This window comes from Triticum aestivum, chromosome 2A (assembly GCF_018294505.1).
Source record: "Triticum aestivum cultivar Chinese Spring chromosome 2A, IWGSC CS RefSeq v2.1, whole genome shotgun sequence".
NCBI lineage: Eukaryota > Viridiplantae > Streptophyta > Magnoliopsida > Poales > Poaceae > Triticum > Triticum aestivum.
In genome coordinates this window covers 606,770,758-606,777,120 of record NC_057797.1, presented here as the reverse complement: position 1 = coordinate 606,777,120, position 6,363 = coordinate 606,770,758, and positions in this window count along the sequence as shown.

Here is a 6,363-nt window from a genome sequence, read left to right as displayed (position 1 = left end):
ATGTTATTGATGATGCCACTTCTGCTTTGCATGATGCTTATTGATAACCCACAAGTATAGGGGATCGCAATAGTTTTCGATAAGAAAGAGTGTCGAACCCAATGAGGAGCTAACGGCAGAACAAATATTCCCTCAAGTTCTATCGACCACCGATAAAACTCTACGCACGCTTGACGTTCACTTTACCTAGAACAAGTATGAAACTAGAAGTACTTTGTAGGTGTTGTTGGATAGGTTTGCAAGATAATAAAGAGCAAGTAAATAAAAGGTAGGGGCTGTTTAGCTAAAGACACAACTAAGTTAGTTTTAGTAAAGAGCTTTTTGTTACGAGAAAGTTATTTGTCCCTAGGCAATCGATAACTAGACCGGTAATTATTATTGCAATTTTATATGAGGAAGAGGCATAAGATAACATACTTTCTCTACTTGGATCATATGCACTTATGATTGGAACTCTAGCAAGCATCCGCAACTACTAAAGATCATTAAGGTAAAACCCAACCATAGCATTAAAGTATCAAGTCCTCTTTATCCCATACGCAACAACCCCCTTACTCGGGTTTGTGTTTCAGTCACTCACGCAACCCACTATAAGCGAATCATGAACGTATTGCAACACCCTACAACGGGGATCCCTCACGCTTGCGCGACTCGGAGAGCACCATAGGACATCACCAATAATAAAACATGCAACTTAAACCAATCTTGATCATCAAATAGCCCATAGGACAAAACGGATCTACTCAAACATCATAGGATAGCCATACATCATTAGGAAATAATATATAGCGTTGAGCACCATGTTTAAGCAGAGATTACAGCGGGTAAGAGAGAGGTTACACCGCTGCATAGAGGGGGGAAGAGTTGGTGATGATGGTGGTGAAGTTGTTGGTGAAGATTGCGGTGATGATGATGGCCCCCGGTGGCACTCCGTCGCCACCAGAAGCGAGGGGGAGAGAGCCCCCCTCCTCCTTCTTCTTCCTTGACCTCCTTCCTAGATGGGAGAAGGGTTTCCCCTATGGTCCATGGCCTCCATGGCATGGGAGGGGCGAGAGCCCCTCCGAGATTGGATCTGTCTCTCTGTCTCTCTCTGTTTCTGCCTTCTCAGATTCTACCCTTTCACCGTTTCTTATATTTCCGGAGATCCGTAACTCCGATTGGGCTGAAATTTTGACACAATCTCTATCCGGATATTAGCTTTCTTGCGGCGAAAGAAGGGCACCAACCGCCTTACGGGGTGACCACGAGGGTCAGGGGCGCGCTTGCCCCCCTGGGGCGCGCCCCCTGCCTCATGGCCCCCTCGGGCACCGTCTCCCGTGGATTTTTCTTCCCAAAAATCATATATATTCCAAAAAAATCTCCGTCAGTTTTTATCCCGTTTGGACTCCGTTTGATATGGATTTTCTGCGAAACAAAAAACATGCAACAAACAGGAACTGACACTGGATCAATATGTTAGTCCCAAAAATAGTATAAAAAGTTGCCAAAAGTATATGAAAGTTGTAGAATATTGGCATGGAACAATAAAAAATTATAGATACGACGGAGACGTATCAGCATCCCCAAGCTTAATTCTTGCTCATCCTCGAGTAGGTAAATGATAAAAAACATAATTTTTGATGTGGAATGCTACCTAGCATAATCTTGATCACATATATAATCATGACATGAATATTAAGATACGAGTGATTCAAAGCAATAGTCTATCATTTGACATAAAAACAATAATACTTCAAGCCTACTAATAAAGCAATCATGTCTTTTCAAAATAACAAGGCCAAATAAAGTTATCCCTACAAAATCATATAGTCTGGCTATGCTCCATCTTCACCACACAAAATATTCACATCATGCACAACCCCGATGACAAGCCAAGGAATTGTTTCATACTTTTGACGTTTCTCAAACCTTTTCAACTTTCACGCAATACATGAGCATGAGCCATGGACATAGCACTATAGGTGGAATAGAATGGTGGTTGTGGAGAAGACAAAAAGGAGAAGATAGTCTCACATCAACTAGGCGTATCAACTAGCTATGGAGATGCCCATCAATAGATATCAATGTGAGTGAGTAGGGATTGCCATGCAACGGACGCACTAGAGCTATAAGTGTATGAAAGCTCAGACTAAAACTAAGTGGGTGTGCATCTAACTTGCTTTCTCATGAAGACCTCGGGCGTTTGAGGAAGCCCATCATCGGAATATACAAGCCAAGTTTTATAATGAAAATTCCCACTAGTATATGAAAGTGATAACTCAAGAGACTCTCTATATGAAGAACATGGTGCTACTTTGAAGCGCAAGTGTGGTAAAAGGATAGTAACATTGCCCCTTCTCTCTTTTTCTCTCATTTTTTTATTTTTTTTATTTTTGGGCCTTCTCTTCTTCTTTTTCTTGGCCTTTCTCTTTTTTCTTCTTTTTTTTTCTTTTTTCCGTCCGGAGTCTCATCCCGACTTGTGGGGGAATCATAGTCTCCATCATCCTTTCCTCACTTGGGCAATGCTCTAATAATGATGATCATCACACTTTTATTTACTTACAGCTAGATATTACAACTAGATACTAGAACAAAGATATGACTCTATATGAATGCCTCGGGCGGTGTATCGGGATGTGCAATGATCTAGCGTAGCAATGACATCAAAAAACGGACAAGCCATGAAAACATCATGCTAGCTATCTTACAATCATGCAAAGCAATATGACAATGAATGCTCAAGTCATGTATATGACGATGATGGAAGTTGCATGGCAATATATCTCAGAATGGCTATGGAGATGCCATGATAGGTAGGTATGGTGGCTGTTTTGAGGAAGGTATATGGTGGGTTTAAGGTACCAACGAAAGTTGCGTGGTACTAGAGTGGCTAGCAATGGTGGAAGGGTGAGAGTGCGTATAATCCATGGACTCAACATTAGTCATAAAGAACTCACATACTTATTGCAAAAATCTATTAGTCATCGAAACAAAGTACTACGCACATGCTCCTAGGGGGATATATTGGTAGGAAAAGACCATCGCTCGTCCCCGACCGCCACTCATAAGGAAGACAATCAATAAATAAATCATGCTCCGACTTCGTTACATAACGGTTCACCATACGTGCATGCTACAGGAATCACAAAACTCAACACAAGTATTTCTACAATCCACAACTACCCACTAGCATGACTCTAATATCACCATCTTTATATCGCAAAACTATTGCAAGAAATCAAACATACCATATTCAGTGATCTACAAGTTTTATGTAGGATTTTATGACTAACCATGTGAATGATCGGTTCCTGTCATCTCTCTAAATAGATATAAGTGAAGCAAGAGAGTTTAATTATTTCTAAAAAAGATATGCCCATGCTCTAACAAGTATAAATGAAGCAATAGAGCATTCTACAAATGGCGGTTTTCTATGTAAAGAGAAACAAGCAATCCAAACTTCAAATGATATAAGTGAAGCACATGAAGCATTCTATAAAGCCATACTCAAAAGATATAAGTGAAGTGCAAAGAGCATTCTATAAATCAACCAAGGACTATCTCATACCAGCATGGTGCATAAAAGAAAAATGAAAACTAGATGCAAAAGACGCTCCAAGATTTGCACATATCGCATGAACGAAACGAATCCGAAAACATACCGATACTTGTTGAAGAATGAGGGGATGCCTTCTGGGGCATCCCCAAGCTTAGACGCTTGAGTATCCTTGAATATTTACTTGGGGTGCCCAAGCTTGAGCTCTTGCCTCTCTTCCTTCTTCTCACATCGAGACCTTCTCGATCATCGAACACTTCATCCACACAAAACTTCAACAGAAAACTCGGTAAGATCCGTTAGTATAATAAAGCAAATCACTACTCTAAGTACTGTTGCAAACCAATTCATATTTTGTTTTTGCATTGTGTCTACTGTAATATAGCTTTTGCATGGCTTAATCCACCGATACAAATTGATAGTTTCATCAAAACAAGTAAACTATGCATCAAAAACAGAATCTATCTAAAATAGAACAGTCTGTAATAATCTGAACATTCACCATACTTCTGATACTTGAAAAATTCTGCCAAAATTAGGAAAAATAAACAATTTGCATAGAAAGATAGTGCAAAAAGAATCAGAACCATTTGACATCCATCTAAAAATGTAAAATCGCGCACTACAGCCAAAGTTTCTGTCCTGCATCGTACAAACCAACAAGCATCTAAAACATCCTAAAGGCAAACCTTGGCACATTATTTTTATAATACAATGGAATTGTACAAGGGGATAGTTATTTTTATTGAAAAGTTTCTATAATCAAGATTCACAAAGTTGCCGTGAGCATGAACAAAGTTCAAGGAGCTCTCCCACTTCAACAATGCTTGTCTCTCTCACTTTCACTTTCCTTTTTGAAAAAGTTTTGGGTTCCCCTCTTTATTTTTGTTGTTTTAAAACTATATAAAAGCACTCAACATAAATAAATGACTCTCTAAAACTTCCGGGTTGTCTCCCTGGCAGCGCTTTCTTTAAAGCCATTAAGCTAGACATATAGTGCTCAAGTAGTGAATCCACCCAGATCCCAAGGTATATGAAAGCCAATTTTAATTAACAATGATTTGTAATTTAGTAGTGAGCACAAAGTAACATATATCATGCAACAACGAAGTCTAACTCTCTTCATATGCACCGGCATGTCATAAAAGAACAATTCATGCACACAAAGTAAAGGCCAATGCATAGTATAAATAGTTTCTTGCAATTTTATCATGTGGAAAGCATAGAGAGGTGGAGATATAGTTCCTCTCTCATAATAATTGCAAGTAGGAGAAGCAATCACATGCATATTATATTCATCAAAATCATCATGTGTAACGGTAAAAGGCAACCCATCAATATAATCCTTAATAAGGGCAAACTTCTCCGATATAGTGTAGTTGGGAGAATTCAAAAAGATAATAGGACTATCATGCGTGGGTGCAATAGCAACAATTTCATGTTTAACATAAGGAACTATAGCAAGTTCATCTCCATAAGCATAATTCATATTGGCATCTTGGCCACAAGCATAACAAGCATCATCAAAAAGGGATATTTCAAGAGAATCAACGGGATCATAATAGTCATCATAGCAATCATCCTTCGGTAAGCACGAAGGGAAATTAAACAATGTATGAGTTGAAGAGTTACTCTCATTAGAAGGTGGGCACGGGTGATCAATCTGCTCTTCCTCCTTTTGTTCTTCGCTCTCCTCCTCATCTTTTTCATCCAATGAGCTCACAGTTTCATCATTTTCTTCTTCCATAGACTCATGCAAAATATTAGTCTCTTCTTGGACAATGGAGACTTTCTCAATAAGTGCATTAATATCGTAATTGTATTCATAATTCTCATAACAATATTTAGGGATAGCTAATTTTTCAGATCTATAAACCGAATCATCAAAGTCTTCAAACTCTTTAAACATAGATTCAATTTCATAAGCACCCATAAAAGCAACAAATTCTTCTATTTGTTTCACATCATAGTAATCGTACATACCATTAGCATAAGAAGCTAAGGTTTTATTATCATTAAATTCGCATGAAAAGGGAAGGTGTGGAGCCTTCATCCTAGAGCAACAAGTATAATAATATCTCAAGCATAGTTGCCTAGCATACCACTTCAATATATGAATTTGATCCCATAATAGTTTCCCTTTTGTGTCAAGTGGTAATCCCTAAAGTATTCACGTTGATCCAATGTTACTCCCATTACATAATTGAATGGGGTTTTCTCAGAATTATTAAAGTAGTACATAGTATCTTTCACATAACTAGCATCGAGGGTTTTAGGAGGTTCCCCATCTCCATGAGCAGAAAGTACACCTAATTTTTTTGGTATTTCATGTTCCATATCCATAACTAAAGATAAAGAACAACTAAGAACAGCAAATAAAAATTACTTAGTGATAAAGCAAACAAGCACACATGAGTATATTCACCCCACACTATTGCTCCCCGGCAACGGCGCCAGAAAAAGGTCTTGATAACCCACAAGTATAGGGGATCGCAACAGTTTTCGATAAGTAAGAGTGTCGAACCCAACGAGGAGCTAAAGGCAGAACAAATATTCCCTCGTGTTCTATCGACCATCGATACAACTCTACGCAGGCTTGACGTTCGCTTTGCCTAGAACAAGTATGAAACTAGAAGTACTTTGTAGGTGTTGTTGGATAGGTTTGCAAGATAATAAAGAGCAAGTAAATAAAAAGTAGGGGCTGTTTAGGTAAAGACATAACTAAGTTAGTTTTAGTAAAGAGCTTTTTGTTACGAGAAAATTATTTGTCCCTAGGCAATCGATAACTAGACCGATAATCATTATTGCAATTTTATAAGAGGGAGAGG